The sequence below is a fragment of the Lepidochelys kempii genome, chromosome 11, assembly GCF_965140285.1.
Source record: "Lepidochelys kempii isolate rLepKem1 chromosome 11, rLepKem1.hap1, whole genome shotgun sequence".
Classification (NCBI taxonomy): Eukaryota; Metazoa; Chordata; order Testudines; family Cheloniidae; genus Lepidochelys; species Lepidochelys kempii.
Window position 1 is genome coordinate 44,760,032 of NC_136390.1, and position 16,644 is coordinate 44,776,675.

The following is a 16,644-nucleotide window of genomic DNA, read 5'->3' on the forward strand; positions in this document are numbered from 1 at the left end:
GGACATGCAGTGCACACACAAGAAGTTTGTTTTTTTAAGTGAAAATTATAAAACGAGTGGGAGCAACCTAATGAGTTTAAAAGACTCTCCATACTTCCGGTTTTGAAATCTAAGGGAGGTTTGTCTGGTTGATATAAGCTAGCCCTGTTTGCTTATCAGATACACCTGGGAAGGGGTCAGGTAATCCCTATAAAGGTCTGCGGGAGGAAGATGGGGCTCGTGCAGTAGGCCCTGGAAGAGGGAGATTGAAGAGAAGGATGTGTCTTCCTTTAAGCACTGAGAAAGGCAAGAGGAAAAGCCTTTGGGAGCTGTAGCCCATGGTGGATGGAGGAGCTGCTTTGATCTGATATTTTGCCTAAGGTTTACATTTAAAGAATAAAACTGCCATGAAGGAAAGGCCTGAAAAGTGTCTGGTTGTGGCATTAATCCGCCTTGGGCTGGGGAGAGACTCCAGCGGCCTAGGTCACATCTTTCTTTTCGGATGCTTCCCTGCACTCCTTGTGGTTTCTTTCCCTGGTTCATGGCAATGTAAACAGGATGTTAACCGAGTTCCCAGATCATTCTAAAGCTTTGGGAGTGGATTCAGCCGGTTTTGGAAGCAGTGTTATGGTTCCCTCCTCAGTGTTATCCGCTCAGAGTGCTGTAACCAGATCCCTTGTCTTTGTTGTATTTGTAGTGCAGATGGGTTCTTAATGGTGATGGAAATGTTATTGAGCTTTGGTCTGCCTGATGCTTTTTTGATCACCTTGCTTGCTGCTTTGTTCACCCGTACTTAATTGTCAGAGTGTCAGGGTGACCTTCAGACAGACCAGGAAAATATCTTGTTTGCCCAGCGTCCCAGGACAATTAGAGTGTTGCCCTAGCAACATAACATCCCTATCAAATACCTGAGGGACGACCAGGAAACCAATTGGAGCATTACTTCTGAAATGACAAGCTCCATGCTCAAAGCAGCAGAGGATTCAAATATTTTGTCATTTGCAATCCATTTTCACCGTGCTGGAGCTCTGTTGTCTGCTGGAATCTGATGAAGAGCTATAGAACTGGCAAGAAAATGAGAATAAGCAAGGGGAAAAAGATGCAGAAAAATAGATAAGGAAGGGAATGTAAAAAGGGAAATCAAAATAACAAGAAAAGAACAGAGTGGGAAATAAAAGCACTAGAGAAAGACTAAGCAATATGGAGATGGGAATAAACATTAAAAGAAACCAAGAACAGAGGGAAGCAGTTTAGGAAGCATGGAAAACAAATGAGAACACAATTTAATAAGGCAAAGGAAGGCAAGAGAAGAAACCAAAAGAGGAAAAAGAGTGGGAAAAAAATGGAAGAAGAGTTTTAAAGAAAGTGAGCACTTGTTTCTTCTTTGTCATCCTAGTTTAACCAGCTGTGGAAAATTTAGTTCTTAGAATAAAAGCACGCATTGCTTTGTGTCATAAAATTCATTTTAACATATGTGTCTGAAGGCAGAAGTATTTACCGGCTACGCTGTAACTATGTGCAGTGCTACACTCAGCACAATCTTGATCTTTGTTTACTTTGGATTTTGTTAGACTGTCAGCATGCTTCAGGACTAAATATTTTCCCCGTTACTTTTTAAGATTAAAAATAAATAAACCTCTTGGAGCCCTGACACTTGACATTTTGTGTCCTTGTTATGAGGGGTTTTTTATTTGTTGCATGTACACAGTGCCTTCTAACTGCAAGATTGCTCACAGGCATAGGTCCTGGGCTGAGTTAAATTGTTTTTAATTTTTAAGATTAGTTAAGATTTTTTTTATGAATTAAAGTAAAAACATAATTATCTGGATTCAAACAAATAGGTTATTTTTAAAAGGAGGTTAAGTTTCAGGCCTTTAAGCCTTGATGTTAAAGGACCTTAAGAAAGGAGGGCATGTTTGTGGTTTTAAAAAAGAAAGCAAAGCAGCAACAAGAAGAGAACGAGTGGGAAATAAAAGAACTCTTGCAATTGTCTTTTTGATAGAGAATGTGTTTTTGTGTGTCTAGCTATGTACTTGTTGAGCAGTCTGTTTATTCCTGCACTTACATGTTGCTGTCTCAGTCTCTTCATGTAAATTCTTGACAGAGAACATCTGTTGTTACCCACAGCTCTTTCTAGTTTTCCTTGTCTGCTTGTCCCTCTAGAGTACATTCAGTCACATTTGTGTCATTTCTGATATCTTCTGTAAGGCTGTTTCCTCCAGTCAGATACAGTAGAACCTCAGAGTTACAAATATCAGAGTTATGAACTGACTGGTCAACCACACACCTCATTTGGAATTGGGCGTATGCAATCAGGCAGCAGCAGAGACCAAAAAAAAAAGCACAAATACAGTACAGTACTGTGTTAAACGTAAACTACTAAAAAAATAAGGTTTTAAAAAAAAGATTTGACATGGTAAGGAAACTGTTTGAGTGCTTGTTTCATTTAAATCAAGATGATTAAAAGTTGCATTTTTCTTCTGCATAGTAAAGTTTCAAAGTAGTATTAAGTCTATGTTCAGTTGTAAACTTTTGAGAGAACCACCATAACGTTTTGTTCAGAGTTATGAACAACCGCCATTCCCGAGATGTTTGTAACTGCGTGGTTTTACTGTAGTTCAGCATCATCAGAAAAATCTGTTACATTGACATCTCCTCTCCTAATCCATTAAAATCTAAAATTATTGATCCCCAGTGTGCCAGACAAAGAACAGTGATCTGTCAGCTGCTTATAATGTATCTATCTGCTGTAGTCACTATTATAAGAGAAATCACACACACATACAATTGGTTCTAGAACCCTCGTCCTTTATCTTGAAAAATCACAGGCTTCTATCTCTTCTGCCATTGGCAATAGTAATCTGTTATTCTCTATGGGTCATTCACTAGATGGCAGTATCACTTATACGTATGGTTGAGAGCTGAGTGCGGTCCACCTCTTACCATTCATACATGCTTTAATTTACATTAGGCTTTGGAGGATCCCAAGCTTGTGTTGTCACATGGTGGTGTGATGTCAAGAAGTTCTGTTTATCTATCCAGGTTCTTATGTTGGCATTCATTACCATGGTATCTGAGTATCATGAGACTATTGCCTAAATATATTTAAAGGATGTACACCAAGACTTCTCCTTCTTGTCTTTAAGAGTTGATCTACAGTTATGCAGACTTTCTCCCCTCCTCCCCTCCTCAGATTATCTGTCTATTTCTTTAGGAGATTCTGGACTTGATTTTCCCCTCACTAACGTGGTTATAAATTCAGAGTTTCTCCATTTATTTAAAGAAGTAAACCTGGTGTGAGAGGATCAAGGATCCTCTGAAAGACTCTCTGAAAGTTACAAGTATGCCCTTCCTATGCCACACGTATCTTCACTGGACAGAACTCAGTAAAGTTTAAACCGAGCCCCTGAAGTTGGTATTTAATCAGTAAAACATCTTCTCAACATTTAAATTTGAGTAGGTTCCACTCTTAGATCTTTGAAGGGCCAACTCACCAGGCAGGCTTTCTGCTTTTACAATTTTTTTTACTCACCATGTTCATTTCATAGGAAATCAGCAGCAGTATAGTGAGTGCCCCAGAAGTACTGCAGACATTGACCTCAATGTGAACTGCTGGGTGCCCAGGACTCTTGTCAATCAAGCCACTAATATACATGCCTGAACATGGATTCAGGACGATAACTTTAGGCACCCATTTCTGAAAATCTTTCCTTTAATGTTTACAAGACCCTAGTGAGGTAGGTAGGAAGAAAATGTTCTCTCTGCTTTACAGGAGGGGTAGCAAACAGAGAGATGTAGAGACTTGCCCAAGACCATAGGAGAGTGGGCATCAGAACTTGAGTTAAAACTCGAGTACAGAGCTTATTGCTTGGTGTTTTGGAAGTGGTGGGAAGGACAGGGGAACATGGTGCACATCTTATAGTTCCATTTCTTCATATTTTATGTACTTTATTGCAAAATTTAAAGGGATGATGGGGAGTTTGCTGAGGGTGGATTAGGCACTAAACTACACCTTGCTCTGATTTATGGTCAAATTCTACCAGTCACTCTTTTTTTAACTCTAATTCTAGCCTTTTTATTCAACTTGTTTCTGTCCACTTTATCATTAAAGTTTCCCGTGATGATACTTAAGAGGATTCATAGTTTATCAATTTATATGTTCTCTCCCCAGTTCTTCATTTTCAAACAGTGTCTGGGTGATTTTTTTATTTTACAATGATTTGTGTTTTACCAATGGCGTAATGAATTCTGCCTAGTACTTTGAAAGACTTGTATTTTAGCCAGTCCTTGTATGATAGTACTGAAGGAGTTACAATCATTATAATATTTGTTTAAAAAGAGAAAATGACCATTCTCTAATGGAAGATATTTTCCCCCTTCCCTCTTCCACTCATCCCATCTAGTTCCAACCTATTTAATCTTCTTAGTTCCATTTTTCTGATCCTTTATCAGATCTATTGTTTCCTAAGAGATTGTTATGTATGATATTATTAATATCAGGCTACAGTAGAATTCCTGAAGCATACTTTCCACACATCCTCTATTAATGTAATGGGAGCAGGGCTCTGTGAGCCATTGTTTTTTGATCTGTACCCATATGTTGCAGTGTGTGGTCATGAGTAATTATGCAAGCCAAGTGGGTGGTTGAATCAGTCTGTTACCTAAAATGCTGTTCTATTCAGAAAAGTGACTGTGTAAAATAGAGTGTCTTACTCAACTGTTTTTTTGTATATATTGAGTCACATCTGTGCTTACTTTACTGACCAAAATAAATTTTACTGCAGGTTAGCCCTGCAGGGGGAGGGTGAGCTGGATTGTTTTTGGGCATGCACATCAACAAAAAAAAGTGCTAATTAAATTCCAGCTGTAGAATCTTTATTGTGGTTGTGGATGATGCGTGGTACTATCTGGGCATGTTTGCAGCACCGGTACTTTCAAAAGACACATCTTTTACTTGCAAACGGAGTAAATTTAATATGGAAAATTAGTAAGAGGAAAATTAACATGGGACCCACAATGCCATTTTTTCAGACATTCTTCAGAATAGGGCTCTGCTTTGAGATACAGTAAGGAATTCAGAGAATTTAAGACCAAGGGACATTTTGATTATCTGGACTGATCTACTGCATAATACAGGCTATGGAACCTCACTGAGTAATTCCTGCATCAATCCTATAATTCATGGTTTAGCTTAACCGTATCTTTTAGAAATAAATCCAGTCTTGACTTTGAAGACAAGAGATGGAGTGTCCACCACATGTGTAGGTGAGTAGTTCCAATAGATAGTTACCCTCATGTAATTTATGCTTTATTTCTAGTTTGAATTTGTCTAGCTTCAGCTTCCAGCCACTGGATCTTGCTATGCTTGTTTCTGCTGGATTAAAGAGCTGTCTATTATCAGAAATCTCTTCCCCATGTAGCTACGTATAGACTGAACAAGTCACCTTTTAACCTTCTCTTGGATGAACTAAATAGACTTAGTTTCATAAGTCTATAAGGTATGTTTTCCAGACCAGCTCTGAATCTGAATCTCTTCCAATTTTTCAACATCCTTCTTGATGATTATTATAAGAATGTACAGGTACATGTCATTCAGGCATATGTCAGGATTAAAGGTGAGTTAGTTGCAAGTGACAGTCAAATATATTGAATTTAGGAGCTGTGGCAAATGTGATCATATTTAATTTGAGAATTAAAAAAATGTTGTTGTCACAAGAAGGGGCCCCAGGAATTTAGTATGAGGTTCCCCTGACTTCAGACAGGGTGTGTTAGGGGGCTTATTCCTTCCCCACTTACTTCCCTGGTCCTTCTCACATGAAAAGAGAGCAACAGTACCCGAAGTCCAAAGGTGCAAACAATTCAATGTTTATTGGGGAGAACTTCCAGCCAGCATGATTCCAGTTTCCTTCCTTAGTGTCCCCCTTCCCAGCTCTGACACCACAGAGCCTTACCTGTGTCCCTGTTCCCATTTCTGCCCTTAGCAAAACATGATTCCAATTTCCCTACCCCCATTCCCTGTTCCCATTTCCCTCCTTAGCAAAACATGATTCCAGTTTCCCCACCCCCATTCCCTGTTCCCATTTCCCCCACCCACACACTTCCTGATTGACTGCAGATTATATAGTAAAACTTGAGTTCTGCTTAGCTATACCTTAACCAATCATTTTCCTGAAATTGAACTAACCAATCCTAACATATTGTAACATGATTATGTAACCAGTTATATCCCACCACCTTAATTAGTTTATATCCAGCAAAATTAATTATACAGCAGACAGAAACAATCACAGAACCAGAGACCATGCAAATAAACAATAGAAAAGTGGGAACTATAATGACAAGACAACACAGAAGTGAGGATTTCACATCGCAGCTATTGATAAGTGAGTTCTTGCCAGACAGGATGCTATAAAACTAAATTTTCTTTTACATTTTCTAGGCACTTCCCTTTCTCTGGAGGCGATAGGCATTATCAGGACAGGATTGTATTCCTAACAGCCCAATAGCACCTTATTTCAGTGTGACTAGTTTGGAATGTGAGGATGTGACCATTCGCTTACCAGCTTATGGCTGCCTCTGCTGCTTAGCCAAAGATCTTAGCCTAAGCACAGGGTCTCAGACTGTCACAGTAAGAGAAGGCCCTTACACCGGCAGACAGTGATTTTGATTCTTTCTTTTATACCTCTATAACTAGCCAAGTGATAAGAATACACCTAAATTCTTAGAGTATAGGCCTTTACAGACAGGCCTGAATATCTATATCCTAACAGAGTGTATGCTAGAGGGGCTCTTGTCTTCCTGAATAAATTAATTATTGATCGCTGCTAGTCCGTTCTTGAATAGTGGAGCACAGTGGGAGGAACTCCAGGCAGCACCATAATTACTCAAACAATAGAAAGGTTCCATAGACTTTTATTATCAGCATATTTTCTCTGCTGGCTCCTCCTTGCCCACCTCCTCATATAGAAGCTCCTGGTCCTTACTTTCTTACTTATCTATAAGGCCCTTCACATTTTAGTCCCTCCCTACTTATCCACTCTTTGTCATATCATATTGTTCCCTGTCCCTTCTGTTCCCGCAGCTATGCCAGCTGCCATCACCTGTTTATCAGTTTCTTCCACCCAGATCTCTGCGCTTTCTTGCATGCTGACCTTTATATTTGGAGGGTGAGATTTTGAAATGTACCTAGGGAGTTAGGCACTCAGCTCCCATTGAAAGTCATTAGGAGCTGGGTGCCAAGCTTCCTTTAATGCTTTTGAAAATTTCACCTGGAATGCCTTTCCACAGTGGCAGTGTAAAATCACTACCCTGTGCTTCAAATCCTTCCTCAAGATCTGCTTCTACCATGATACCTGCAGGAAATTGCCAGTAGATGTCCACAAGGGACTTCTGATGTTTACCTTATTAGGCCTGTATAAACACATGTTCTTATTTTTACTTCCCTTATTTATTATCCCCTATTCCTTCCAATTGTTTGTGTTTGTTTTATTAAACCAGTTTGTTGAGGCCTGTGCTCAGCAGTTAGCAGACAGTTTTTATTTTTGGGGAGGTAAGGGTCTCTGGAATCCTTATTTAATTCTTGACCCAAATTCAGTAGTTCTGAGTCACAATGACCGTGTTACTCTCTGGAGATGGTAGGTTATGGTTTCATCTAGAGCCTGGCAATAAACATGGTACTGAGCATTAGCCATGGGTATTTCCTCCCAAAGGGTGAATATGCCTTCACTGCTATAAAATAAATTTAAAAAAAAAAAAAGCATTTTTCACCTCAGGGTAACTGATGTATATGAAAAAAGAAAAGGAGTACTTGTGGCACCTTAGAGACTGACCAATTTATCTGAGCATAAGCTTTCGTGAGCTAGAGCTTATGCTCAAATAAATTGGTCAGTCTCTAAGGTGCCACAAGTACTCCTTTTCTTTTTGCGAATACAGACTAACGCGGCTGTTACTCTGAAACCTGTCATGATGTATATGAGCTATCCTGAGGTAAAAACACAGTAAAGATAAGGTGCTTTAGTTTTGCTGCCAGGTAAACTGGGTGAGGTCAACCCCAGGCAGAAGTATAGGGCTGACCCTGATGAGTTTACCTCATGGTTAAACTCAAATACTGTCATACATCAATAGAAATGGGTTTTTGAGACCAAGTGAAAGAAATAACAAAATATTTTATGTGAAAAAATATTGATTTTGGCAGGAAAAAAAGTAAATTTGTCAGAATGAAAATCATAATTGAAATCTGTCGTATCAGAATTTTTTGGTGCATGACACGTGATTTTTTTAATTCTTGGAGTTGTAAATAATTTGTATCTACATTCCATAAAAATTAAAGAAGATGTTTGCTTTTGAAAAATTGCCTTTTCTGTAGTGAAGACAAGGATTCTTTAGCATTCTTAACCCTGTTGGCTGGATATCAGTCTCTGATTTCTCACATGGCTGCAAAAGATATTCCTGGACAAAGCCCCTTGCAAGGTATAGGGCTGATAGAGATTGAGGCTTATTTGTGGACTGTTCATAGTACAGTTCAAGGATAATATTTGGAGTCCATTGTTTTGTTTTGGTGCATAATAGGCTCAAAATGGTTGATTTCTTACCTAAATTTGACTCTTGGTGAATCTGACCCAACGGGGAGACTCGGTGGTCAGAGTAGAGGACTCACTAGATGTCAATAATCCTACAAATCAGAATGATTAAATCAATTAACAGCTTCCCTCCTTTCACTCTAGACCTGAAAAATGTGTTAAAATATCAGGAGTTTATCATCCCCCCCTTCTAAATTTAGAACAAAGTCAAATCCAAATCTATGTAAATGAAAGTGAGTAATCATATTGGCTACTGGGGACCTGTGCTGCGTGTTAAACTTTAGCTTCATGCGTATTGTTACTCATTGATAAGGAAATGATTAGATACCTTTGTCTATAATGGCACTGCCACAATAATTGTAAGCTACTAACTATTTTAATTCCAAAGCTATAAAAGGTCTTAAATATTTTACAGTATGTTGATGCTGTTATCAAATGCAGCAAATAGTGTCCTTCCTTGATTACATTTTGGTTAGGATCTTTTCCAGCATCTGATAAGCATACGCTAATGTGCAGAAAAACGTTGTTAGAACCGAGGGAAAAGCAGGGTTGCAAAACATATTAAGATGATTGATTTTGTGAAATTCATGTGGAGAGTGTGGGAGACGGATCTCAGGGTAGCTGGGATACCTGTAGAATTTGTATTGATGTGATTATTAAGCTATGGTAGCCAGAGTGCTGAAACTGAAGCCAGATCAGGTGTATATCCTATGGGAAATCTCTTAAATTTGTAAAATATTTTTGCTTAGTCTGCAAATGTTTTTCCAAATGCACCACTTGCCTATGATCTATCTGGTTTGCCAGTAGTATTGTCATAATCTCCTCTAATTATTATCTTCAAGGCTAATAGTAATTAATTAATAACAAAAATTAGGTTTAATTTTAATAGAAGGAGAAGCAAGGGCAGCATGTGCAATCATATGCATTGCAAAATGTAGTCAATTTAATTTAATCTTGCAATGATGCAACCTGCTGTAATCTGTTGTTTTGTTCTGAGGGGGTTTTTTGGGGGGGAGGGAGGGATATTAGTGCTCTTAATGTGATTTTAAAATTCTCTAAATGTTTACGCAATATTAGGACCTTTCAATTTAAATCTATGTGTATTCACCCTAATTTTTCTGTTGAAAGATTAGATTATATGATTGTTGACAGGAGATTTTCAGATTCTTAATTTCTTTGTAAACTCCAGATGAGAATGTTTGATTGGCAAAATATATCACAAAATATGATCATACTTTTAAAAATTATGACAGTGAATATAATACATTTTGATTCAAAAGTAAAATCATACTTGGATGGTGAGTCAGAAAATATTCTGATTTATATTTTAGGTAATGTTCTAGCTGATGAATACAGTAGGGACTTAGTCTCCTTAGAAGTGAAATGTAACCCTGCAGAAATAACCATATAGAACAGCCCCTAAATTTCTAATTGCATCTTTGCAGCTGATATGAAGCATCAACATATTTGACAAATATAGGGGTGCTCTTCATTGAGACTGCATCTGGATCTATCACTAGCATAGGACTTCTGAGTTATGTATTGGGATGATGTAGGGATCTATCTGGGTGGTAGAACCTAGGGCAAGAACAAAGAGGCCCTTTCTAACAGTCAAGTACCAGCTTTCACTTAATGATTGTTCAAATACATTGCTATAGCCAGTTGCCTATGGATTGCTATTATGAGATGGACGTACCTTAGATAAAAGAGCCATGTACAGATCGGTGGTTGTTTTGAAATAATTTCTCTCTGTTTTGCTGCAACTGCTAAATGAAAGGATTCTTTTAACGTTGGTTCTTCTCACTGGTTGTTGGTTCTTCTTACTGGCCACAGGTTCCCAAAGGGAGGATCAAGTAACTACCCAAACTGAGATGGGCCTGCATACTGAAGAGTGATTGGTACACGCAGGGGAGTGTACACTGGGCCTGTCCTAGGAGTGATAGAATTGCGGAATTCCCCCCAGATCAGGTAAGGGCTAGAGACCCAAGACTTGAGGAGGGTGCACTGAGAAAGATGAAACTGGGACAGTGGTGCAGCTAACCCCCAAACCAGGAAAATTGTATTGTTAAGGGGTTGTCTAGGCAGGAAAGTTTTACCAGCATATTTAAACAGATATGGTTATACCAGTATTAACCTCCATTGGGACACTCTTATTCCAATTATAAGAGTGATGCTTTTTCAGTTTTACTTAAATCTCTTCCCACATAACATAAACTAAACCAAAAAAAGGCTGTCTTCTACCAGAATACAGTGTCCACATCAGAATTATACCAGTGTAACTACAGCAGTTTAAATTCAAGCTTAGTTTATATTGGTATAACGTGCCTGTGTAGACAAGCCCTAACTGTGAGGGGGGTGGGGGGAAGGAGAAATAAACCTAATAGGCAACTTCTATTTTCATACTCAGCAGTTGGATGATAAGGAAATCCTTTCACTTTTCCAGGAAACAGCAACATTTCAAAAAATGCCCCCCTCAGTCTGGCCTCTGTTTGGGGCTGCACCATTTTGCACATACTTTTTGAATACCAACCTTGAGGACCCTGTTGGTAGATTCACATTTCGGCAAGTGCAGGTGTTGAGTTTTGTGCATATAAAGGTATCTCCCTTGTGTGCAAATGGACATTAGTGCCAGAATGTTTGTGTTTATCACAGAAAAGTAGCACATATGCTTTCATTCACAAATCATAAGACACTATGGCCAGACTGTCATCTACAGCTGAGCAGTGCATAATGCAGCTTGGGAGGAGGCATGTAAAGGTGGCCTTTGTGCTCCCATGAGCCTGGGCTGGTGTGTGTTGGTCTGTTCCTTGGTATAACATAAAGCAAACTGAACACTGAAGGCTATTTTAAGCTATGCCAGTGTCCTCAAGGGGTCAGTGGGGGTAGTGACATAGAAGCTACTATGCAGGTTCTTAAAGCACTGACGCTTCCTTCTGGTGCTTAGTGGTTGTCCAGTGTCTTTAAGCTGATGTAGTTGCCACTTTGCACCATATTCAGGCCTATTGTCCTATTAATCTAAACTGCCTCATGGGAGACCTCTGTATGCAGCACTGGTCATGTATGCCATTGGCATGAGCTTTGTACAACCACAAAACTTCTCAAGTGTCTCACTATCCCTGTATATAATGTATAGTCAAAGCTTCTTCCAATGAGGAACCATTAAATTTGATTTTTTTGGGGAATGGTTTTCTTCTTTAATGTATGGTAATACTTTTAGGAATGAATCAGTTTTCTCCTTTCACAGTGTATTAATATTAGTGCTCTGAGAAAAGAATTTGTGTGTCTTTCATTTATCTTTTAGAATGGGAAGTGAAGTAGTCTCATTATAATACATACTGAAATCCACACAGTCTCATATTTTGATAAAGTACAAATATTTATGCAAATAACATCATTAGGCCAATTATACAAAGTCATGGACAGCTTAGTTTATTGTTTATAACAGTTTTGCAGTATTGCAAGAAGACCTTATTTCCCAAAAGATTTTCTAAATGGATTATTGTTTTTGTAGACTTCTGTGAAGAATGTTAGGTGTTTGCAGACTTGTGGTTCTCTTGCCTTTTTTCTTTTTATATGTGAATTTGAGCTATCATACATGATTAGTTGTGATTAAACCAGTATTTTTACAATTGTCATACTGAACAATTGCATTGTATGTAGCAGCGGCCATGTAATGATGATTTCCTGTGTCCCCTTGAGACTTTATCATAGAATCATGGAAATGTGGGGCTGGAAGTTACGTCAAGAATTCATCAAGTCTAGTCTTCTGTGCTGAAGCAGGACCAAATAAACCTGGACCATCCCTGACAAGTGGTGTCCAGCCTGTTCTTAAAAACCACCAATGATGATGATTCCACAACCTCCCTTAGGAAGCCTATTCCATAGCTTAATTACCTGTATAGTTAGAAAGATTTTTCTAGTATCTAAGCTGAATCTCCTTTGCTACAGATTTAGCCTATTACTTCTTGTCCTACCTTCAGTAGATGTGGGAACAGTTGATCACCCTCATTTTTATAACAGTCTTCAAATATGTTCAGGGTTGTTATCAGGTCCCACCTCAGTCCTCTTTTCTCAAGATTAAACATGCCCAGTTTTTAAACTTTTCCTCGTAGGTCAGGTTTTATCATTTTTGTTGCTCTCCTCTGGATTCTTTCCAATTGGTCCACATCTTTCCTAAAGTATGGCACCCAGGATTGTGATCCAGTATAACCCCTACATCATTTTCAGCAGTATTACCACCTATCCAGCTAGTCCCCATTTTGTAGTTGTGCATTTGATGATTTTCCTTCCAAAGTTAAGTACGTTGTACTTATCTTTATTGAATTTCATTTTGTTGAATTGAGACCAATTCTCCAATTTGTCTGGGTTCTTTTGAATTCTAATCCTGTCCTCCAAACCCCTCCGAGCTTTGTGTCACCTGCAAAGCTTACAAGTATCAAGTCATTAATGAAAATATTGAATAGTACCTGGACCCAGGACTGACCCCATTAAATCTGACCTCCCAATCTGACAACAAACCATTGATAACTACTCTTTGAGTACAGTTGTTCAACCAGTTATGGACCTACCTTATAGGAAATTAATCTAGACCACATATCTGTAGTTGGTTATAAGATTGTAGGAAATGTAGTTTCATATGGGATGATTTGTTCCATACTATTATCCTTTTCCATACTATTATCCTCTAGCTGCTTACAATTTAATTGTTTAATAATTTGTTCCAGTATCTTTCCATGTATTGAAGTTACACTGAGTGGTCTGTAGTTTCTTTTTAAAGATAGTACTAGGTTTGCCCTTCTCCATTGCTCTGGGTCCTCACTCATCCTCCATCAGTTCTTGAAGATAATTGCTAATGGTTCTGAGATTGCTTCAGCTAGTTTCTTAAGTACCCTAGGATGAATTTCATGAGGCCCTCCCGACTTGACTTAACTTCGCTAAATATTCTTTAACCTGTTCTTTCCCTATTTTGGCTTGTGTTGCTTCCTCTTTATTGTTAATATTAATTGTGTTGAGTATCTGGTTGCTGTTACCCTTTTTAGTGAAGACTTATCCAAAGTAGGTATTAAATACCTTCACCATCTTGAAGTTATTAGTTTCTCATTCCCCACTAAGTAGAGAACCTAGACTTTCGTTTGTCTTTTCTCACTCCTAATGTATTTAAAGAACCTCTTATTTTTCTCTTTTATGTCCCTTGCTAGGTGTATCTCATTTTGTGCCTTAGCCTTTCTGATTTTGTTCCTACATGCTTGTTGCTATTCTTTTGTACTCCTCCTTATCAATTCATCTATGTTGTAACTTTCTGTGGGTTTTCTTTTTGATTTTCAGGTCATTAAAGAGCTCCTGAAGGAGCCATATTGGCCTTTTACTATTCTTCCTGTCTTTCCTTCATGTTGGGATACTTTGCAGTTGTGCTTTTAATATTGTTTCCTTGAGAAGCCGCCCGCTCTGCTGAACTCCGTTCTGTTATCTATCCGTTCTGTGAGTTTGTTAAAGTCTGCTTTTTTGAGGTTCATTGTCCTTATTCTGCTGCTCTCACTCCTTCGTTTCCTTCGAATCATAACACCTATCATTTCATGATCACTTTCACCCAAATTGCCTTCCTCCTTCAGATTGGCTACTAATTCCTCTCGTTTGGTCAGAATCAAATCTAAAATGGCTGTTCCCCTGATTACTTTCTCCACTTTCTGAAACAAAAAGCTGTCCCCGAAATATTCCAAGAACTTATTGGAAATTTTGAGTTTTGCTGCATTACTTTTCCAACAGATGTCTGGGTAGTTGAAGTCTGCTATTGCTACTAGGTCTTGTTTTTTTAGATATTTTTGTTGTTCATTCTAGAAATGCCTAATCCATCTCTTCTTCCTGAATTGGTGCTTTGTAGTAGATCTTTACTGTGATATGATCCCTACTTTCCCCCGTTTTTTTTCTTTATCCAGAGAGTTTAAACTGCTTGGCTTCTTACCTCCTTGTGGACCTCAGAACAAGTCTTGGCACCAAAATAGCTTGACCCTTTGAGACATGAGGTTTGGGAAAAAGTACTGATAAGTGGATGACCTGACTCTCATGAAACTCGAAAACTATTTTAGGGATGAATCTGGGATAGGGGCATAATAAGATCTATTCTTTACAGAAGGTAATACATGGCGGGTCTATGATGAGTGACCCTAACTCCCTGACTCTTCTGGCTGATGTTACAGCTATTAGAAAGGCCACCTTTATAGATAGATAGATGGGCCACAGAACATGTGGCTAGAGGCTCACAGGGTGGTTTAGTGAGAGATGATAGAATGAAACTGTGGTCCCACCGAGGTGCACATTCAACACTGGTGGAAAGGATCTGAGAATTTAATCCTCTTCAGAAATCTAGTTGTGACAGGATGAGTGAATATTGTTCAATTATCCACTAGAGGATGGAAAGTGCTGATCGCCGCTAAACGCACTTGCAGTAAGTAGATACTCCTAAGATAGGAGTGATCCTGAGAGCCTCTAGCCACATGTTCTGTGGCCCATCTGTTTTTCCTAAACCTCATACCTCAGAGGAAGAGAGAAGGGTGCATTCTCTGGATGTCTGAAGGGTTTGGGCTTTTACCTACAAAGAACGAAGGACATTAGAAAGACACCTAAACTATTTGTTCCCAAACTCCTTGCGTTTGTGTATAGACATCGAAGATGTTGAGCAGATTCCCCTATTGAGTTCCCTCTTGTTGCTCCTATGACCCTACTGTAATTTTCCATATCCCCCACAAAACCTAGTTCTTGGTTAAGGTTGCCTTTTTATAATTACCTGTGGGCTTTTGTCACCTTTCCCTTTGAACCTAGTTTAGTGCCCTCCTCACTAGGCTGGTGAGTTGGTGTGCAAGGTTGCTCTTTCCCTTTTTGGTCAGATGGACCTCATCTCTTCCCAGCAGGTCACCTTCCTGGAACAGCATCCCATGGTTGAGAAAGCCATAGCCCTCATTTATTGAGTCATGTCTCCCAACTAAGGATTGAAGCCTTAAATATTTTAAAGTTACAGAGCTTAGCTGCTTTCCATAGTAAATTGAGCAAAAATATTTCCATAGTATTGCTATGGGTAAAAACTAATTCTTTTTCTCCCCACTCCATGTGGTGTTATCTGGGAAAACTGGTAATGGTTGGAAGTTCCAGGACAAAGATGATACATTTCAAAATGAGATATTCAATGTCTCTTACTACAGTTAAAGTATTCTCAAATTTGTGTGTGAATTTAGGGCTTAGGCGGGTGCCAATTAATAGCACTGGAGACTAAACTCTGTGTAGGTACAGAACAAGTGCTGTAGAGCATGGGCAGCATCAGTGTAATGTGTCCTATAAACATGCTTTTGTCCTAATGTTGGGAGTGAGGATAACCTAAGCTCCATGCATGCTCCAGCCTTGCCTTCTCTGCTGGGACTGTCGTCCAAGGCAGATTACAGACTGTTGTGGTGGCTTTTGTGGTATGCATGCTTGTGTATTGGGAACTGCACTGAGACCTCCAAACTCATTTTGCATATTGCAGAGCACCAAGTAATGTCTGATATTAATAGCTTTTGGTCAGTAATGACCTGGTGTGTTTGAACCTGCAACCTAGAGGTGAATGTCCCTGATTCCCCTGGAGTTATCAATATCAGTCCTCTGAACCAAAGCTGAAATAGTAAGAGATGTGCCAACTCAATTGTAGTAGAAAATTATTAAAACTAATTTAATAAATAGCATGGTAGTAGTGGGGATTTTTTTATATGGGAGTGCTTGAAAAAAAGCTTTAAATTTAAGAACCCTTCTGATAATTTCTGTCATCCTGTCCCCCCTTTCCTGTCCAAATATATGAAACCTAAACTTTTTACTGTATTCTTTTAGACAAAATCCGTAGGTTGAAAAGTGCTGTTGTTGGTAGAGAGAGATGCAGTCTCTTCTTCCTTTTAAGTTCCTCCATTTTCTCCAAGTGGTTGACAGTTAAACATATTTTGGATATTTACATTGTTTATAGATATACAAACAGCTGCCTTTGTTGTGGCCAAAACACAGTTGGAAGACGGTTTAATGGTTCAATATTCTCCTGTCATTAAAATGTAATAAAATAAATACAGTTTTG

At 38.8% G+C, this 16,644-nt stretch overlaps 1 protein-coding gene across 12 annotated transcripts in view; it reads left to right on the top strand.

Moving 5' to 3' along the window:
- Positions 1-16,644, top strand: part of OSBPL6 (oxysterol binding protein like 6) — a 223,187-nt gene that overhangs the window by 38,837 nt on the left and 167,706 nt on the right. Inside the window, exon 3 of one of the 12 annotated variants that reach the window (XM_073306013.2) lies at positions 10,392-10,526. The exons of the other annotated variants lie outside the window; for them this stretch is intronic. The gene's annotated coding sequence lies outside the window, so the exon portion shown is untranslated. The remainder of the gene's footprint in view (positions 1-10,391; positions 10,527-16,644) is intronic. 12 annotated transcript variants of the gene reach the window in all.